The sequence below is a fragment of the Canis lupus genome, chromosome 12 (assembly GCF_011100685.1).
Source record: "Canis lupus familiaris isolate Mischka breed German Shepherd chromosome 12, alternate assembly UU_Cfam_GSD_1.0, whole genome shotgun sequence".
Taxonomy (NCBI): Eukaryota; Metazoa; Chordata; class Mammalia; order Carnivora; family Canidae; genus Canis; species Canis lupus.
In genome coordinates this window covers 13,036,584-13,058,643 of record NC_049233.1, presented here as the reverse complement: position 1 = coordinate 13,058,643, position 22,060 = coordinate 13,036,584, and positions in this window count along the sequence as shown.

The window sequence follows — 22,060 nt, the reverse complement described above, 5'->3', positions numbered from 1 at the left end:
CTTTAAAAATCAGATGATGGTTATCTTTGGGAGGGAGAGCAAGGCAGGAAGGGGGAACATTTCTGGCACACTGGTGGTATTCTAGGTCTTGTTCTGGGTGGTGGCCAATAAATGTGTTCACTCTGTGCTAATCTGTCAAGGCTTTCTTTTTTTTTCTTTTTTTTTTTCTTTTTTTTTTCTTTTTTTTTGTCAAGGTTTTCAATCACCAGACCCGATTATTCTCCTTTTTTTTTAGGCAAGTGACCTACTACTTGACCTCTTGGTGACGTATGATTCTTCAACCAATCTCTGCTCTCACAGCTTTCTCTGTAGAGGATATGTGTACTTCTCCATATGTATATTTCCATAAAAAGTTTATTTTCAAAAATGACCTTGTTAGATCATTATATTGTACACCTTAAACTTCTATGGTACTGTACGTCAATTATATCTCAGTAAAACTCGGGGGAAATTACCTTTTCTGTCTGAGCCTCAACTTTCTCATCTGTCACATGGTGATGGTAAAAAACACCTCACACCTCCAGGGGGTATGGCAAGGATTAGAGACATTGAGGAGGAGTGTTCAGCAAGACATCATCACATGGTAGACATTTGACACCTGCTGAAGCTACACATGACAAAATGTGTTCCTGTGTTAATCTCCTGCGATGTGACATGATTGTCACAATAAACCATGGCTTCTTTTTTCCCTTCCTTCTCATCTACCCCCAACCATGGACCACAAGGTGTCTGTTGGTTGTTTGGCACTGGTATTATTTCCATGGGTTAGACTTTCAGAATTAAAATACTAGGCCAAAGGATAAAGAAAAAAGATTAAGATTTGTAATATATCAGTAGCTTAACATATACTGAAAAACAGGACCCTTTGAAGACCTAATGGATGTCGCTAATGTTGAATAAAAACCACTACGGCCATGCTTAGTGGAAGGAATTTCTTGAGAAAGCCCTGGCGGTATGGAGGTAAGGAAGGGCCTGGAACATACGCAGACAGTAGTAGGGCATTAGTAAGAGCAGAAGCTAATGGATATGAGAGGACAGGGAAGCTTGCATTTCCTGGTGTGGCTTCAGATTTTAGCCAGAGGCAGAAGGGAGGAGACTCTGAGTTTTAAAGTAAGTATCAGGGCTGGAGCCACATCTCAGGAAGAAAGCAGCATGGAGGGTGGGGACTGAAAAGAGGGGCAGGCCAGAAGATTCTTAAATCACTTTCTTAAATTGTGGTAAAATATATAAAGTTTACCATCTTAACCATTTTCAAGTGTACAGTTCAGTGGAATTAAGCATATTCGCATAGTTCTGCAAGCCATCTCCAGAACTTTTTTCTCTTGCAAAACTAAAACTCTACTCATTGAATAACTCCCACCACTCTACCACCCTCAGATCACTTTTATAGGGTTTATTGACCTACTAGATGTAGAGTTGAAGAATATGGAGAGAATAAGATGACTCCCAGGTTTGGGGGTTAGAAGGCTGGTTAGGTGGCAGGGCCACTAACCAATTTGGGGGATATAGGACACTTCACTTATCTCTTGCTCATAACAAACACCTCAAAACTTAGGGAATTCAAACAACAAAGATTTACTATTGCTCGTGATTCGGGGGTTAGCTGGATGCCTCCTCTGCCGGCTTTGTCTGAGCTCACTCATTCAGCTGTAATGAGCCAGAAGATGTGCCGGGCTAGAAGGTCTGAGCTGGCCTCACTCATGAGCCTGGCAGTTGGCACTGGCTGTCAGCTGGACCACTTTGGTTCTCTCTCAACTCACACCCTCCAACAGCCTAGACAGGCTTCCTCATATGGCAGCTAACTTCTTCCAGGCCTAGGCTTCAGACTCTCATAGAGTCGCAAGGTCAGCCCAGATTCAAGAAGAGGAGACGTAGATTCCACTTCTTGATAGGAGGAGCTACAGACAGCCGTATTTGATCTGCAACAGAAGAGGAGGACCAGGTTTAGCAGGGAAAATGAGTTTATGGCCACAGAGATAGAAGAGGAAGTTGACATCAACTCAAAGGAAGAGACTACCCAACCTAAAGGGAACATAACACTACAAGGAATGCAAAAGATAGGGTAACAGATGGGCCCAGACAGACCTAGATGAGGTGGCCAGAGGAGTAGAAAGAACTGGGAGAAAACTCAGTCTAGAAGCTGAGAGAAGAGGGTGGTTGACAGAATCATATGTTGCCCGCACGCAACTTATCTAAAATAAAGAAAAAACAATCACTACATGTGATGCCTGAGAAGACTCTAATGATCATGGTAAGGGAATTTTGGTAGAATGTTAAGAATGGACACGAAACTACTCCAGGTAAGCCCAAGGGTGCTGAATTTTCCCCTGTATACCCACGACACCTCACACCATGAATAGAGATGCTTGTGGTAGCACTCCTGGTGAGGGGGCCTTCCCCCTAGCCTGATGCCCCCGGGCTTGGTCACATGACCTGCTTCAGCCAATAGGAGGCAAATAGAAGTCCTGTGTGCCACATCCAAGCATAAGTTTGCAGAGCCACGTGCAGTTCCATCACTGCTCTTTTTCCTTCTAGGTGCTGCTGCTTCAGCCTGGATCCCAGAATGAACCACTGAGGAGTTGGAGTTGTTAGTTAACACAGTATAACCTAGCAAAAGCGGACTCATCCGGTGCTCAGTAAATGTTCATCGAGTTCCATCAACTAAAGACAAAATGAGGGGCACCTGCGTGACTCAGTCAGTTAAGCATCTGCCTTTGGCCGGGGTAATGGTCCCAGGGTCCTGGGATCAAGCCCCACATTGGGCTCCTTGCTCTGTGGGGAGCCTGCTTCTCCCTCTCCCCCTCTCCCTCTGTCTGCCGCTCCTCCCTGCGTGTGCTCACTCTCTTTCTCTTTCTGGGTCAAATAAATAAAAATTATTTTAAAAAAAAAAGACAAAATGATAAGAGCCCAGAATTGGAAATGCTCAACTGTGACTGAGGTGACAGAGAGAGGCCCCAGAGAAGGGAACATTTGTGCCAGACCCTGAAGTCTGGCCAAGATTTAAAGAGGAAGCAACTGGAGAAGTGGTATGTTAGTGTCCCAATAACCAAGACCACGTATACTCTTGGGAGATTTTTTTACATTACAAATTCCGTATAAAAACTTTCTAGTTCCTATGAATTACTCATTTAATAGTCTGCTTTGGTTCTCTTTGGAAATATGCTTCAAAAACCTGTAACAGCAAACAGGGGCTGCATATTAATGGCTTGGCCCCGCTTATGCATAGGAAGGAGATCCAAATAAAATTGGAGTTACAGAGTAGAGAAAATAAAGAGGGATCTGAAAAGAGCCCCAGAGTCTTGCCTGAAAAAGACTGTTCTCCTTTTAAGAGACAGACATCCGACACCCAGGAGAAGCTCAGCAGAGAAACTGAGCCCCTGGAGAATGTGGACGACTGGGGCCTTGCAGTAATGATATGGGCCCCCCTTACGCTCCCCTCTTCCTCCTTGGGGCCTGGCTGTCTTCAAAATGTAGCAGGAAGGACACCTGAATGGCTCAGTGGTTGGGCGTCTGCCTCCAGCTCAGGAAGTGATCCCACATCGGGCTCCCCACAGGGAGCCTGCTTCTCCCCCTGCCTCTGTCTCTGCCCTTCTGTGTCTCTTGTGAATAAACAAATAAAATCTTTAAAAAAAAAAAAAAATGTGGCAGGAGAAGGCAAGCTGTGAACAGGTTGGGAGTGGATACCCTCTGGAATTCAAAGGCTGCACCTACTCCTCCAAAGGGTGTGTTCCAAGGCTTTGGGTGAGCAGCTGTGCTTGGGGTGACTCTGTGAGTGTGCCTATATGTGTGTGTGTGAGTGTGCGTGCACCCGGTGCACGTTCAGTTTAGCAGAGGAAGTCAAGGCAAATAGTTTAATCACAACCATCCCTCGAGGCAATTTGGAATAATTTTCTCATTAGAGAATGTAACGTGCTGCATGACTAATGCTCAGACAGTAGCTTGCAGTCCCTGAGCTCACCACTGCTCCTCGGGCCTCTGCTCTGATGAATGGGGAAGGGCGTCCCTCCTGCCTTTCTGGGCCTGGGAAGGTGACTGGAGGCTGGTGGGGGGCGAGGGGGAGGGAAGGCAGGAGGGAAATCTCTTTTCAAATATAAACATGAGAAATAAAATAACGGGTCCCCCTCCCGGCTTGAAGCTGTGCCCTGATTAGAGCTGGAGGCGGCGTCACCCCCTGGAGGATCAGGAGGCTGGAGCAGCACATTCCAGCCCTGAAGGAGACAGAGTGGGAACCCTGCACGTCTCCCCGTGCCCCCCCCATTTCCCTGGGCTCTCCACCTGTGCTCTCCGCGGCCGTCCCCCTCCTTCCCTGTGCCTTTCTCCGGCGCGTCCCAGTCTCTCCTCCTGTGCTCTACTCTTCTCTCCGCATCCCTCGCCGCGTCTGCTCCCGGCCACACGGGGCCCAATGCCAGCCTCTCCATCCTTCTTCCTACCTTTGTCTCTGCTCCGTGATGTGTGTATGTGACCTCTGGGTTCAGAGCTCTGTGCTTGAGAAACCCCTGAAGTGTGAGGACCCCAGCTCTGCTTGCCCACCTCAAAACCGTAATTCAGGACAGTCACATTGAAAGGACTCTTGAGGCGCCCGGGGTGGCTCAGTCTGTTAAGCGCCAAGCATCCAACTCTTGGTTTCAGCTCAGGTCATGATCTCGGGGTGGTGAGATCGAGCCCCCTGTCGGCCTACACACTCAGCCTGGAGCCTGCCTGAAATTCTTCCTCTGCCTCAACCCCCCACACCAAAAAAAAGAAGCAAGGCCTCTTGGCGACTTTTAGAGCTTTGACATTCCACGTGTAGCCCCGGGACCAGCAGCAGCTTCACCTGGCACTGGTTAGAAGCGCTCTCGAGCCCTTCTCAGATGGACTGAATCAGAGCCTGCATTTTATCAAGATCCCCAGGGGATTGATGCGCATGGTAAAATCTGGGAAGTGCTGGCTTCACTGCCTCATTTCAGAGGACATGCAGGGCCCAAGACCCCAGTGATACAACTCACCCTGCGTTAAAGACTGTCGCAGCCCCAAACCCAGGACCCCTGCTTCACCGTAGTCCACGCCCCACCCGTAATGAAAAGAAACCCTGTTACAGTCAAGATGCCTCTCATTTTAAGATGTCCAGTTTTCAAGGGGGTCCTTCAGAGACCACTTTAGAGAAGGTGTAGCCCCAAATATAATTCCTCTTTTTGCAGGGGTACCACCCCCATCACTTTTCTCCAACTCCATTAAGTTATGACCATTCAGAAAACCTGATAACACATGTTTTGGATGCACCCATTTTCGGGCCATGATGGGGAGCTGTAGAAAATGCCGAGCTCAGTTCTTGCCCCCAAGAAACATTTATTCCCAAGGATTCCCACCTGCTCCAAGATATGATAGCTCAAGTCCTCAGGTGCCATACACACTTATACTAATTATGTCGGGACACCTGGGTGGCTCAGTGGTTGAGCATCTGCCTTCCAGCTCAGGGCATGATCCCGGGGTCCTGGGATCGAGTCCTGCATTGGGCTCTCCACATAGAGCCTGCTTCTCCCTCTGCCTGTGTCTCTGCCTCTCTCTGTGTCTCTCATGAATAAATAAATAAAATCTTTTTAAAAATTAAAAAGTACGCCCATGTCAGCACACACATAGCTTAAATAAATCAAATAACCAAGACTTCATGGAACGACTGGGGCAGATACAGTTATCAGGCAAGACTCGTCCAGAGCAAGAACTTCTCAAAACTTTCCTGAAAGTTGCTTTGGGGCAAACCACCTCTTCCCACACCCCACTTTTCCCAGTGTAAGAAAGCAACAGCATGCAGGCAGCAGGAGAGAGGCACCCATGGTAGTCCCCTCTTTTCTCCCTTTCAGGAGTCAGGAATCTGAGGCTCAATGAAGCCAGAAATGGAGAGTAGAGTGGACATAGAGCCAGGCGACCCCCAGCTCCACATTTCCCTGCTTCCGGCCCCAGCATATGGGGGTCAGGCTATGGAATCTCCATGCACGCCAGACAATAAGCTGCCAAGGCCAGCGCATACCAGGCACGTCACAGTGAGGACAGTCTCCCACCGTCCAGCCTAAAGGCTAGAAATCTGATCATAGGTGGAAGAAGCATAAGCTGGGGGGTCAGACAGACCTGCAGAACCCCAGCTGCCTCTTCCACTTGTGTGGACCACCCGCGGCCCTCAGCCTCCCTCAGCCTTCATCTGTGAAATAGGGAGCATCCAATGAGGGAAGGTACGCAAAGGCCTTGCAACGTGTGCTTGTCCGTGGACCGCAGGGGGTGCTCCCAGGGGTTGCTGGCAAAGTGTAAATATTTAAGAGACCCTCCGCAACTCCAGACCCCCGAGGCACGAGGACAGAGGCATGAGGTAAACCCTGGGATCTGCTGAGTGTTGGTTTTCATTACACGGTGCATGAGAACTCAAAGATCTGCCGGGCCTCCCCTGACCCCGAGCCCTCCCTGGCAGCTCACGGAGTCAGGGGCACGGGAGCACAGCTGGAACCAGTCAGCACCACAGGTGGGGACCCCTCTCAGCACCACCCCCAGCTGCCACAGGTTGGAGTGGGAAGGGGGCGTGTCAACACCAGTGAAACCACTTCACCCCCTACTGCCTCCCACTGAAGCCACTGGACAAGCCCCCACATGCAAGCCTGGTTGTGAAGGTGGTGGGAAGCGCCTGCGATGAGAGCAAGATTTACTCCGGTGCCCCTCACTCTCTTCACCAGGCCCATGTCTTTGGGGGAAAGCACCACCTGCTGCCAATACGTCACACACACCATTGAAGTAACTGCCCTCCCTTAATGTCCCCGTCCAGCCTCTTCCTGCCCCCAGTTGCCCAGACATCCACGCAGACCCTAATGGGGCATTCAGTAGCCACCCCCAGAAAACCTCAGTGACTTTACTGGAGTAGCCACCAGCTTTGTGAGGGCCTGATTTCTTACGTGACTCATTTAGAAGTCATGACTTTAAAAAGACAACTCTAAATTGAGAGGAGAAGGGCACGCAGAGCAGCCAGGATTTAGCAGGGAACTACAGGTTCCACGGTGAGAGGAAGTGGACAGGGATGGGGCAGGGAAGAAGCCCTGAGGGAGGAGTGGACCTGCCTCAGCTCTGCCCTATGTGCAAGACAACTGAGGGCAAATGTCTTCCTCAGTCACATTTGCCCAGGGAGGACAGATTTCCACATCCTGAGAACCCGGAATCACCTGGGCTGCGAGCCTCTTCCCATGTTGAACCTGAACCCACCACAGGAGTTTTGACATCAACTGCCATCGTCCCATCGTCCCTCGTCCCTCAGAGGGCCCCCCAATCACTTAGGGCCTTCAGTGCCTCCTCACACAGAACCAGCTCACAGGAGGTGATGGGGGCATGACCACTGGAGACAGGTGGCTCCACTCAGTCACCATCTCTCCCAAAGGCCCAAACTCTGATTTTTTTTAAAGATTTATTTATTTATTTATTTATTTATTTATTTATTTATTTATTTATGATAGACGTGTAGAGAGAGAGAGAGAGAGAGGCAGAGACACAGGAGGAGAGAGAAGCAGACTCCATGCCAGGAGCCCGACGTGGGACTCGATCCTAGGACTCCAGGATCGCGCCCTGGGTCAAAGGCATGCACCAAACCACTGAGCCACCCAGGGATCCCCCCAAACTCTGATTTTAAAGACTACATGAAGGAAAGGATGCAAGTGTGCTTTGGTAACTGGGACAGTGAGAGCAATGTTCTTACGGTTATTTGTATCTTGACTTCTCTCCCTCTCTTGAGGGCAAGGATCTGATTCATTTATCTTTGAATCCCCCATATGGCACATAGGGCCATTCCTGGCTCATGGTAGGAAAACAAAAGACATTTTAGATAGATAGATAGATAGATAGATAGATAGATAGATAGATAGATGATAGATAGATAGCTGGTTTCATGGTTGGAAGGGTGCAGCCAATATCCTCTGGCAGGCAGAGGATGAAGGAACATTGCCAAACCCAGGGAGTGGCCAACCCTCCTGTGGACAAAGCCTGGAAGCTGGGCCCAGTTAAAAACATTGGACAGCATTCTAGTATTCAGCAATCAATATGGAATATTTCTCACTAAATTCAAATCAATCTTAAAAAAAAAATCCCGGTGGAGTACCTCTCTGCATACCTTCACTGTCTAAGGCCTGAGCCATCTTCCCTTGGTCAATTCTTCAAACCAAGATTTGCCATAATGGTGAGATATAGGAAGAGGGAACTAGGGACAGGACTGGGATCCAGCAGCCACCAGCTGCCCGTAGCCAGTCCCCAGAATCCTGTGTGGAAAGGACCCAAGTGGGATCCAGAGTCCTGGCATCTGGCTCAGCCCTGGCTCCCTGACCGGAGTTTCAGTCTTCTGAACTTGCTGGTCCCCTGGGGCCCTTCTGGCACTAACACTGTGTGTGCAGGGGTACTTCTGATCTCTGGCTCTTATAGTGATTGTGGTCGAAGTGTCCACAGACTAGAGGTTAGTGAAGGTCCACACATCACAAACATCTTCTAGACACTACTGATGCTACCCTACACTAAAGCCTCGTTGCTCCAGGTGTGGTCCAGACCAGCAGTGTGAGCAACACCTGGAAGCTTATTAGAAAGGTGCCCACCCTAGACAGGTAGGATCAGAATCCGCATCCATAAAGTATGAGAAGCAGGTTCTAAGGTACTCTGAGCCTCGGAGGAGACAGCCTTGAGGAAGTGAGACGGTCCAGGTCCAGGGCAGAGGCTCAGAAGCCAGCAGGCTCTATCCCTGTGCCTTACGGAGGTGATGGCCACAGAACTTTGGCACATCTGTGCTTCAGCTTTACATTTGTAAAGAAGAGGGATAATGTTTGACCTATGCCCACCAAATACCAGATGGCAATGAGCTTCTCTAAGTCAACTCATTACCAGTTAAGTGCCCGGTTAACACAGGGGAGTTTGCTGCAGCGCCACGACAGCCCCAGAGCTGAGCACAGTCTCTGGCAGCCAGGAGGGGACCATCTTGAGAAGGGACCTATGGCCACACAAGGCAGAACAACACCATGGGGAAGGATAGATGAGGATTATGTGTTCATGATCCATTTGCTAAGTGAAAAAAGCAGGATTACAATCAATATCTGTAGTGTGATGTCAGCCATGTAAAAACAAACAAACAAACAAACAAGGACACCTGGGTGGCTCAGTGGTTGGGCACCCGCCTTTGGCTCAGGGCATGATCCCAGGGTCCCAGGATCGAGTCCCACATCGGGCTCCCTGCAGGGGCCTGCTTCTTCCTCTGCCTGTGTCTCTGCCTCTCTTTCTCTCTCTCTCATGAATAAATAAATAAAAATATTTTTTAAAAATAAATAAAAAAACAAAACACACATATATGTTTATGTACAAATGGAAAAGTCTAGGGATCCCTGGGTGGCGCAGCGGTTTGGCGCCTGCCTTTGGCCCAGGGCGCGATCCTGGAGACCCGGGATCGAATCCCACGTCAGGCTCCAGGTGCATGGAGCCTGCTTCTCCCTCTGCCTGTGTCTCTGCCTCTCTCTCTCTCTTCCTGTGTGACTATCATAAATAAATAAAAACTAAAGACTCTTTAAAAAAAATGGAAAAGTCTAGAAGATGATAACACAAACTGCTTGTTGTGGATAACTGAGAAATAGAGGGAACTGAATTGGGGGCAGAGAAGAGGCTTTTGCTTTCTCAGAGTTGTTTCAGATGTTAAGATGGATCAGAAAAAAATACCATGCTGTAGAAATCCGAGGCATTATTACTGTCATAACTGATGGGACGGAAGGAATGCAGCGACTTTGCCCAGGAGAGAGAACACACCCAGAAAGTTGTGCTTCTCTCACTGGTGTTACTAAGTTCCGTGGCATCCAGACAATGGGCCACGGGGACAATGTGAGGCTCCAGGAGGTTCTCAGACTCAGTTCCTGGAATCAGGTGTGTTGTCCTGGAGTGAAATAACTCTCAGACGGCAGAGCATTTCCAAATATAAGTGTTCCCCTCCCTGTATGTCTGTTTCTGCTAAAATACTCTTGGTCTATAGCAGAAGAGAAGTCAAGATGGCATCCAATTTAGAGCGGAATTATATCGTACTCAGTCTTTTGACTTGAATAAATCTGTATCTCATGGGGTTGCACAAAGTCCTGAGCCCCACAGCTGTGGTTAGCTGGTGGCGGAGGCCTGTGGGGGGTTCACAGGATGCCAGGAGGGCTACTAAGGGGGCAGAAGGCGCTGCAGGAGAGCGCCATGACTACGCAGCCGGGAGGTGGTCCCAGGGGAGGAAGGGCATCTTGGCACACCCTTGCCTTTGCCCAGAGGTGCCCAGGAAAGTCAGCTCTACATGAGTCATCCAAGAAGGGAAGATAAAGATTGGGGTCCAGGGGTTCCTCGAATGGCAGCCCCAGTGCCATCCACTCACACCTGCCTAAAATATTGAGCCTTGGCAGGATCAGAGGAGCCCAAGGGGAGCCTAGATAGTAGGGTCTTTGGGGGAAACCACTCCAGACTCAGGGCCTCCCATGAAGACAGGTATAGAAACCCAACGACTAAAGCCCTAGAGCTATTTCCAAATTCAATGCCTGACAAGGCAGGAATTCAGCATGAGTGCAGAGAGGTGGGGTGAGGTCTAGGAGGGCAAGGGAGTCAGGAGCAGGGTTAGCACCTAGCAGGGGGCAAACATCGAGGCTGGAGTGTTTACCACCTCCCTGGCACACAGTAGGTGCCCAGTACACAGCAGCGTGCTCTCCCCCATCTCCCCCGCTGCTCCAGGGCCTCAGCCCTTCTGAACTTGTCAGTGCTAGAGCATCTGTCTCAAGTCCAAGGATGAATGAGCCCTGATATCCCTGAGAGAAAGGAGCCCTCTTGACCCAAAAGGACAGGGCCAGCCAGGGCCCTGGAAGTCATCCTGACAGGGCCCAACTCCAACTCACTTCCACGTCTCCATCCCAGATCTGGTTGCCAGGTAAAACCCAAATGAAATATTGCATGGGACATATTAATACTAAATCATTACACGTGGTTTATTTGAAATTCAAATTTAACTAGTCATCTTGTTCGGTTTGATGCTGTTGTTTGCTTATTTGCTTGCTTGCTGGCTAACTGGGGCTAAATCCAAACCCAGAACAATTTCTGAGCAGGCAGGCATCAAAGATGTCATCATCCCTACACTGCAAAGAAGAAAGTGAGGGCCAGGATTTCTTTTTCTTTTTCTTTTTCTTTTTTCTTTTTAAGATTTATTTATTTATTTCTTCATGAGAGACACATAGAGAGAGGCAGAGACACAGGCAGAGGGAGAAGCAGGCTCCATGCAGGGAGCCCCATGTAGGGCTTGATCCCAGGACCCCGGGATCACGCCCTGAGCCAAAGGCAGACACTCAACCGCTGAGCCACCCAGGTGTCCCAAGGTCTGAGATTTCTTACCATGCTCACATTCCCAGTGCTGGTGAGTGGTGGGGCCACGACAGGACCCCAGGCTTTGGATTCCCAGCCTACCCTGACCCCCACAATAGCTCCCCATCTTCCCAAGCAGCAGAATCAGCTGAGGAACTTGGTAAAAATGAAAATGAGAGGTGCATCCTCAGGGGCAGGGGGAGGCGGGGGGTGACATGCTCCGCTGGGGAAACCCAAGGACTGTGTGTTTTGTTTCATACACCTTCACACTGCTTGACTGGTTCTCCTTGAGCATGGCGCTGCTTTTGTAATTTTAAAACTAAGAAAATAAATGAGCAAATGTTCCCCGTTGGAAGGGACAGGAGGTGGGTGTCTCGGGGGAGTGGAACCCAGTACAAGGGAAGGAGCGAAGCTATTTCAAAGTCTCTACTCTAGAGCTTTGTCACACACCCGAGAACCCAGCTCGTGGGAGTAATTGGACATGCAGACAAAGATTCCCTTATGTGGGGCCTGTACAGAACATGCTTTCAGAAAATATTTCATGTCTCAGGAAAATACTTGTGATGCGCAAAAGGGAAAGGACACCTAAGTGGGCGTGTGCTACTTCTCCAGATATAAAGGTATGTACAGTAATAAAGACAGGAAAGAAGTTTGCAAAAACATTCATGTGATTGTTGGAGGGGGGGAACATTAGGGTTGATATTTTCTTAATTTTATAAAGGTTTTGAATGAACATTTAAATAATTTTTTTAAGATTTTATTTATTTATTCGAGAGAGACACAGAGAGGCAGAGACACAGTCAGAGGGAGAAGCAGGCTCCCTGCAGGGAGCCCGACGTGGGACTCGATCCCAGGATCACACCCTGGGCTGAAGGAAGATGCTCAACCGCTGAGCCACCCAGGCGTCCCTAAATACTTTTTAAAATAAAAATTCAAATGCTTGAGTTCTTCCATGAGGTAGAGTAAACCAGAATCTCAAAAGGCTGTGAATCCTAGAAATCTGTACTTGTTAAGTGTCTGGCTGGGCCCCTCTGCGCCTGTACCACATCCCTGGGTACCAAAGGCCGAGAGAGGATTCGAGCCTGTGCAAGTCTCTGCTCTCCTGATTCCTTCTGTCCTTCCAGGTGGTTCTAGGGAAAGAATGGCTGCAGGGGAGAGGGGGGGCCATCCTGGAGGAAGGCCACCTCCCAGGCAAATGCTCACCAGCATGTGACTTCCTCTAACTTGAAGAAAACCGAGCTTGGTGGCTGTATGGAAATGGCTTTGCAAACAGAATGGAAAGCAGGGCCTTTGAGAGAGCCAGCCCCGCAGCACACACCCAGAGTCCCTCCCTCGGAAACACAGTTAGAGCCTAACAGGTGGCACCACTGAGTGTAATTCAATCAGTCTTATCTATGAGCTAAGTAACAAAACTGTTTCACACATCACTCGGCCATCACGGGGCCACCATTTTGGACTCTGGAGTCCAGGAGGCCCTTGGGCTTTGCAAGAAGAAATCCGTGCATGATCAGACCAAGTCAATGAGTAGGTGAGGCGGTCTGTGAACATCTTAGCCAGGGGGTCTGGTGGCACCTGGGAGGCAGAACAGGCCCGCTTGGGTAGCTGAGAGCAGGTGAGGCCTAACCCCACCCTTAGCATCCCTTCCCCCATACACACCGAAGTGCCCAAAATGCCCTCCTACAGGTGCCACCACCCAGGCTCCCCTACAGGTCTGTTTCACTGAAATTCTCTCTCTCAATCCATCCTTTCTCACAAACTTCCAGCCCCTCAATGGGCAGGCTTGACTATGTATTAAGCAGAAAGAAAAATGATCAAATCAATTCACATAAAGGGGGACCTGGGTGGCGGAGTGGTTCAGTGCCTGCCTTCAGCTCAGGTCATGATCCCAGGGTCCTGGGATTGAGTCCGGTATTGGGCTTCCCGCATGGAGCCTGCTTCTCCCTCTGCTTATACCTCTGCCTCTTTCTCTGTGTCTCTCATGAATAGATAAATAAAATCTTTAAAAAATCATTAATTCACACGAAGGTGTGATGGGTCCACACACCGATGACCCCTGTGAGCCACAGAAAATGGGTAAGCCATGAAGAACGTCTTGGTTCCTGCCCCACTATGGGCTCAAGAGCCCTAACACCCCTCCCCGAGAGGTTCAGAAGAGAGGTTCTTCTAGATAACTGCCACCATCTAGAAAGGAGGCTTCTTCCTGGGGCTGCCTCAGTGACCATCAGCAGGCCCGGAGCCCCGAGGAGAGGCTCATGGGGCAATTACATCAGCACAGGACGCCTTTGTTTTGAGCTGAGGCTGGTTTTCCCACAAGCGACTGAAATAAATTACAGCATTTTCAACGAGGGCGGTTGAAAGCAGCACTCTTGGAAAAATCTCAGCAGCTGCTCTTTATTGGATTATAACTAGGAGCAAAACACCCCAAACCACACAATCGCCTGCAAAGGGGGGGAAAAATCAAATCAAATGCAACATTGTTGTAGGCTCTGGAAAATGTTTCCCCAGGAAAACCAGCCTGGGAACCTGGTCAATGTTCTCCAGCTCGACTGCTCGGGGAGACAGGCACTGCTCCTTGGGGGTCAGATACAGTTTGTCTACACACAGGCGGCCAGAGACACCGACAGGCAGCCACACACAGGCAGGCTGGAGACGGGGAACAGGCACGCCAGCGCAGGCAGCCGCCACGGGGCTGTGCAGAGGCCCCACGACGCGGTCCCACCGGCAGGGCGGCCAGCCCAGGACCAGGACACGCTGGGCCCTCTTGGCCAGCAGATCTTTAAAAAGAGGTGAAGAAAAGAAAAAAAAAAAAAAAAGAGGTGAAGCCACTCTGGTTAAAGGCAAGCAATTCGCACTGTGCCCCGAAAGCCAGAGGCAGGCTGTGTGCCCTGGGAAGGCCACCGAGGCACTCCAGCCACTCTCAGCTCGGCAGCTGGCTTGAAATGGAAAGGGGGGGGCACTCAGCTGGGAGACCAGAAACCAGTTAGAAATTCTAATTGTCCCACCACCTCGCTCCATGAGCTCACACAAGCCATTTGCATTTCTCTGGGCCTCAGGTCTCTTATCTGTCAAACTAGGTATCATCTCATCTGTTTTCCCTCTTTCCAGGGTGCTGGGGGCAAGGGGTGTTGTGAAGCCTCAAATGAGAAGCAAGAGGAGACAGAAACGAGAACAGTGGTTGTTTGGTGGAGGTGGGGGTGGGATGGACCAGGAAGGGGCAAAGCGAACTAACTCTGGGCTGACACAGATGCTCTAGATCTTGACGGGGTACCAGTGCCTCAAGTACACACATCTGTCAGAACGCAGCAAGCTGCATGTTTAAGATCTGCGAATCCACTATGTTTAAAGATGGGGACTGAGGTTAAAGTGCTGAACAAATGAGAGCTACTCCGGCCATAAAGGAAACTCTACTGGCCTGCTGGGAACAGGACACTCTCAGGCAAATAAAGTCTCACTTCGCCCTTGGATAATAGATTATTTTGAAGTTCAGGTTCAATAGTTTCAGAAAACACATATGTTTGTGTCTAGTTCAAACTGGCTTGGTAGGTATTTAAGAAAAAAACAGTTCAATTCAGAGTTCAGTCGAAAAATAATAATATTTGGATTCGGTTTTGGGTTCAGTGAATCAGGGCAGTGTTTTCCAATTTGGGGGTCATGGTTCGGTTCAGTTCAAGTTCTTACATGAGCAGCCCAGCATGGGGCGTGGCCCCTGGGATGCAGCCAGCCTGGCCCACCAACCATTGTCTGCGCACTTTCAGCCCCTCCAGATCAGCTTCGGTCAAGGGGGCGCTTTCTGGCCTCTTTCCTGTGCCTTCCAAAAAGAGAAACCAGAACATAAGAGAAAGAGAAAATCACTAAATTCTCTGGCTATGTAAGATCAAATTTAGGTCCATATGGGTATGCACATGGGTGAGGGGGGGGAGTGGGTGCTCGAGATCCCGCCACCCAACCAGGAGAAAGGGCAAATAGTCATGACATCCAGGCAGCTTATGCCCTGGCCATGGGGTGAGTGGGAGGGGCTGGACCCCCCCTGGAGGTGGTGGAATCCTGCGCCCACGGCAGGGGTGGACACTGTGTCCACAGCCAGGTCTACACAAGCACTGGGCAGATATGGGAAGTCCTTCCAGACCACCTCAAGCATAGGGCTGGCTCCTTCTAAGCAACCCCTCCACCCCACCCTGCATTCTTTGCCCCTGTTACTCCCAGTAGGCACATGTGTAGGATCAGAACTCTCTTCCTCAGACTTGGCATTTCTGTTGAGTAAGGTTCCCAGCTTTTTTTTTTTTTTTTTTTTAAGATTTCATTTATTTATTCATGAGAGACACAGAGAGGCAGAGACACAGGCAGAGGGAGAAGCAGGCTCCACACAGAGAGCCCGAAGTGGGACTTGATCCCAGGGCTCCAGAATCACACCCTGGCACAAAGGCAGGCACTAAACTGCTGAGCACTCAGGGATTCCCAGGTTCCCAACTTCTATTCCCAAAGATCCCCTGCAGGAGCAGTCGCGGTGGGCAGAAGACAGAGCTCAGAGCTTCAGATGGAGGTTTCTGGGCATAGCATTTATGCAGTATGGCAATAAGTATGAGGGGAGCCTACCAAAAGAAGCGTTACCTCCCCCGGCCCTGTCCCCGCTGCTGCCCCCTTCTCTCTGGCCTGGCTCATCCCAGCCTCAACTACAGAACAACACACGGAAGTCCAGGCCTCTGCCGTCTGGCCCTTCCCTATCTCATCCCCCAGTGGGTCCCACTTTGCACCCTACTTTCCAGGCAGCCTGCAGATGTCATGCCTCTGTGCGTCTCCACATGTTATTCCTTTGCCCAGAAAGCCCCTCCTCTTCCTTGTCTTCCTGAAAAACTTCTCCTGGGTGCTTCCCAGGCAGAACTGACCACTCTGAGCGCACTCCAGCCTCACTCCTGAACCCACTCGCGCCGTCACTCTCCTCCTTCCTGATGAATTCTTTCCCAAAAAGCGTCTCAGCCCCCGACACAAACAGGCTTCTGTCCGCAGGACCACCATGCACAGTTGTGCAGTTTATGCACTGCACAAAGGCATCAGCTGAGGGAGCTAGGGGGATCTGAGCTTGCAAAGCTGTGCTGCTGAGAGCTGTGCACATTGAGGGAGGGAGGGTCCAGGGGAGGGCATTTTTCCTTCCTTCTCACCTGTAAAGGCAGGAGCAGCCCTGTTCGGCAGATACATGCAGGTCCCAGGAGTGGACAGTTGACACCTCGAGCAGCTGTCTTAGCAAGCTTGTCACTCATCCTGGGTGCAGTGCCTTGCTGAGGAGTCTGTCGGCTGCAGGACTGGGAGCTCTCACAGGTAGAGATGGAAGAGCCAGGGCTTCTCTCTCTAACACTAGTCCTGAGCACAGCACACAGCCTGGGTTGACACAAGTTGCTTTTACCGGATGGATCCAGAACCATGTGGATTCATTTGGGTTTCCATGCTAGCTCGAGTGTTTTCCCAGCTTCTTTCCCTGACATCACTTCACGATGAGCGATGACAGCTAATGCTGGCCCTGCCTGTCTCGCAAGGGAGAGGACAGTGACCTTCCTTCAAGATCTGCTTCTTTCTGCCCACCTGGTCCTGCCCAGCTCAGCACACACAAGTCCTGAGCTCATCAGGCTTAGGGCTTTTGTTCTTGTACTAAAAGGTATCTCTGAAAAACATCCGGGCTATGGAGGAGGTAGATGAAGTTATTTGGGCCTTCTTGGTGGTGTGGTCGGCCCCTCTCCAGCTGACAGGACCTGGCGCTATCTCCCCACCAAGCCCTGGCAGCCCCAGCAGTGCCCCCTTGCCTGGCCCATTGCACACCTCTCTGCTGCCTGTGCTCTCACTGACATGTCCCCATGTCCCCCAGTTTCCAACATGCTGCTTTCCTCAGAACTCCAAGCCCTTGAGGAGCTCCTGGGCTGCTGCCCCAGCTCGGGCAACCACTGCAGTGCACATTATAATTATCTGTGCCCACGACCCACAGCTGCCTACTGTTCGGGCCTCCCAGATTTGCCTTTGAAAGTCACTTCTCAACTCCCAACTACAGAGGCACCCAGGAGACAGCGGAGTGCAATGGAAAGATGGAAAGAACGCCGGTGAAGGGGATTTTCATTCAAATGTCAGCTCATCCCTCCCCATTCTGAGACTTTGGGCAGCTTGCTGAACCTCTCTGACCCTCAGCCTCTGCTTCTGAACAATGGAGATGACAACGCTGCCACCTATGCGGATTAAATGAGTTAACGCCTGAGAAGTGGCTGGTACCCAACGTGTTCCCGGCTGCCCTGGGCTTTCCAGGGCGTAGCACCAAAGTCGTGCATCCCAGTGTTGAGGAAAAGGGACCATTGGTCACCCCCTAACCCCATTCCGGTGAGCCACTTCCTTTCCCCCTACTATTCAGAAGAATAACTGAAACCCTACAACAGGACCCTCAGTGCAGCCTCTGGAGTCAAGAAAAACAGCCTGGGGAGGAGATGGACTCGGCCTGGCAGATCCAGGCTGGGCCCCTGTCTGCTACACTGGCAAATCCCCGCTCCAGCTGTCCTATCCCCCTGCTGGGCCCCAAGTCCCTGTCTCCGTTCTTCGGAGCACCGGCCTGGCTGCAGGGGGGACACCCAGAGCGGCCAACCTGCATGGAATTCTCTTCCGCAGCACCTTCCCAGCCTCTGGGGGCTTGGGGGCGGGGCTGTGACCGCTCCTCCTAGGCAGAGGTGGGGGCCTGGGGCCGGAGGGCTTCCAAGCCTGTGACTGCGGACGGCGCGGGAGACCCGGCCGGGCGGGAACCGAGGCTGCGGCGCGCGCGGCCGTCCGCTGGGGCAGCAGCGACACCTGCTGGGCGGCGCCGGGGGGGCCGCGCTGGGCGGGCCCGGGCCTCCCTCTGCCGCCGAGCCTCCCTCTGCCGAGCCTCCCTCTGCCGCCGAGCCTCCCGCCGCCGCGGCCCAGCCCGGCCCTGGGGGGACTGCAAGGACGCGGACGGCGGGCCTGGACCGAGCCACGAGGCCCTGCAGCCCCCCGCCCCTTCCCCGGTCGCCTCCTCTCCCCTCGGAGCTTCCCAAGAACACATAGATGCCCAGGAACACATCTGAATTCTAAGAATCATCCCGTTCTCTACATCTTCATTCCGTTTTATTTTTTTTTTTATTTAAATTCAGTTTGCCAACATATAGTATAACACCCAGCGCTCATGCCATCAAGTGCTCTGTTTTAGCCGCAGCGCTAATAGCTGGTTCTCGCTCGGGGGCTTCTTCTGAAAATGAGTATTTTCGCCGTGAAGGAGCATGATGGGATGCGCTGCTGCCTGCACTCCAGCCTCCCAACAGCAGCTACCCCAAGATCAGGCCAGAGCAAGATCACAGGCGGCCATACGCCTCCAGGACTCATGATCTATGAGCAGGCTATCTTCCCTGGGCAGATGGGGTAACAGGCTCAGAGAAGAGGAGTGCCTTGCGGGGGCTCTCACAGGTACCTGCCACCGCTCTATGCCACACTTCAGGCTCCTGGACGAAGTCATATACCTGTTTGGGGATGTCATGATACCAAAGAGAGAAACTGAACACAACCCTAAATGTTTATCAGTAGCAGGGCTAATGATGTAAACAGTGCCCATCCACTCAATGGAATACTATGGAATACTCTGCTCGCCTTAAAAAGCAGGAGATATACATACACATATAGATATAAATGATGCTGTCTTTTGCCCATGCACACACAGATATATACATGTGTGTAGGCAGACTGCAAACCAATCTATGTCCTTACTATCAGTCGAGGTCCTACAAACCTGACATGGGGTGATCTGAGGAGAGTTTAATACAAAGGCATCTTTATAGGGCTAACGGAATCAGCAAAGCATGATGAAGCACCCACGGGTAAGCACACACACATGCACACACGCGCTCTACGGCCCAGGGAAGAGGCAGGTGTGGGAATGCAGAGAGGGGAAGCTGCCCAGAGCTGTGACCCAGAACAGAGACCCCAGCAGAGAGGTAGCTAGCCAGGGGATAAATACCAGCCCACTCACCGTGCCCCGCAGGGGCAGAGAGGGGCAGAGGAGCCGAAGTGGGCCTGGGGGAGTATCCAGGGAAGAGGCCACCCAGATTATATGCAGATGAAATTGTCCAAAAGAATACACAGCAACATGCTAACGTGCTAAGAGTGTTCCTCTTGGGGGCAGGAGACCAGAACTGCAGGCAGTTGGGGAGATGACACTCTGACATTTTCCATCTCTGCATTTGAATTGATAACAACCAGCATATATGAAATGCACAATCGCTCTGATGGCAAGAGCCCTGGGAGGAAGGAGGGTCACCTCCCCCAAGAGGTTCTGCCAGTCTTCCCGAAAGTCCAACCACCCTCAGCCCTCCCTTCTCCGAGCGCCACGTGGGCTCCAGCTCACTGTGGCCTGTTCTGGACTGTTCCACTTAAACAAGGCGTGTGTGTCCACGGCTAGACAGCAGCCACCTCAACATCCTTGCCAGCAGCCCAGCGAGGGGCACAGAGGAGGTGGCCGGTAAATACGCGGTCATGACAGACGGATGGGATGCACAGGGCGACCTGAGCCGTGAGTCATAAACGCAGTGTCCTCATCTCTCAGGTGCAGAGATGGATGGAGGCCTCGCTTATTTCCCAGGGCTGCTGTGAATTGGAAGCCTTCCGAAAAGGCAAAAGCACACCCAAACCCGATGTGTCAAGAGTAACATGCTTGGATTCATGCACCTTTGCAAATACTTTTCTTTTCACTATACAATTTTTTTAGTGCGTTTAAGAAGAGTGATCACTTCTCTTCATTTCCTGCCCTCTCCCCTTCACCGGGCATGAGACATTTCATTCAGGGTCGCAGATTCTGTTTCCGTCTGGGGGAGGCGGGCCTCGGGGGAATGGCCCCCTTTAGGAATTGATACCGGCTGGGAAATATAATCCAGTGTTTTCCAGCCATCATTTAGCAGAGAGTTGTCATCAGAGTGGTTTGCTCCCGCCCAACTCTGCCTCCCACCGGACCCCCTCCCGGACCCCGAAGGACCGACTTGGTGACTCTCTCATAGTTATGAACAAGCAAATCTGCGAAAACTTAGGAGGCCTCGGCTGAACCAAAACGTTTTTCAAAGAAACACTTTCCAGCCCAAGAAAGGTAATATCCTGGAGGGCTGCCCGCCTTCCTGCAATTAACTAGAATACCACCCAACGGCGCTTTTGTTGGCTACCATTTCCCGTGGAAATACCTCAAATGCTTTTCCTCCTGGTGGCTCAGCAACTAGAGACATGGAAACAGACAGCAGCTCTCAAATGGGACCTTTGTCTCTTTCCTGTTCAAGCCGCAGATGGGCAGCCGGGACCCACGAGCCCTTCCTCTGCCGCCCACCACAGCCCGGGCACCGCGGGCAAGGGACAAGGGGCCTGGCTCCCAGGTGGCCTCTGGAGGCCGGGGGCCCGAGGAGGGGGAGGCCAGGCAGGGGAGGGAGGGGCACAGTCTTGAGGACAGGCCAGGGGTTGAGACTTGACCAAATGTTCCTTTAAGTGCAGCCCCATCTGAAGCCACCAGCTCTGTGACCTTGACTGAGTAACTGTCCCTTCTCAAGCCCCCGGAGCTCCACTTCCCTATGTGATAAATGGGGAAGTAAACCCATCTGCTGTGGAGATGAAATGAGGTAATGCTTGTGCTCCCAACACCCAGGAGGTGCTCACTACACCCCGGTCTTCACTGCGTTCTTTGGGTTGGAGCGCTGCCCTCCCTGGCTGCCCCACTGTCTCCTTTTATAATAGAAACACTCCAGGAAGGGGTAACGTCGGAGGGTTTCTGGGAGCCCATCAAGGAAGAGGAAAGGAGGTGGTGGTGTCAGGCAGAGGGGGCCAGAGCAGGGGAAACAAGTCAGAGAGCAGCCGGGCTAGGAGAGAGGATGAAGAGTAAAAGGGGGGAAAAAGAGGTGGGAGAAAGGGAGATTTGCAGCATGATTCATAAGCAGCATGGACACAGAGAGGTGAAATAATTCTAGGACTCTTGCCTTTGTATTATTTTGCTCATTTGGTACCATCCATCTCTGACCGGTTTTGGACTTGGGCAATGTATAAATTATTTCGTGTAAGTTGGATGTAGTCAATTTCAATATATAATTTGGTCAGAAAATAATAACAAATACACTCACTGAATTTCATTTTTTACTTCCTTGTGTGTGAAAAACAGGGCTATGAGGGGCACCTGGGTGGCTCAGTTAAGCATCTGCCTTTGGCTCAGATCATGATCCCAGGGTCCTGGGATCCAGCCCTGTTTCGGGGAGTCTGCTTCTTCCTCTCCCTCTGCCCCTCCACCCTGCTTGTGCTCTCTCTTCCAAGCTTGCTCTCTCTCTCTCTCTCTCAAATAAATAAACAAAATCTTAAAAAAAAAAAAAAAAAGACAGAGCTATAAGCTGTTGATCCTTCATAAATCTAGTGTGTTGACTTTTGTCAACTTCTGAAAAGCAGTTAAATTCATAGTAAAAGAAGAAATCTTTGCTATTACAGAGCAAAACTTTGGATATTCATGTCCTTCAGACATCCTTAAGGAAGGAGGGACGCCTGGGTGGCTCTGTGGTTGAGCATCTGCCTTTGGCTCAAGTTATGATCCCAGGGTCCTGAGATGGAGCCCTGAATCAGGCTCCCCACAGGGAGCGTGCTTCTCCCTCTGCCTGTGTCTCTGCCTTTCTCTGTGTGTCTCTCATGAATAAATAAATAAAATCTTGAAAGAAAGAAAAGAAGGAAG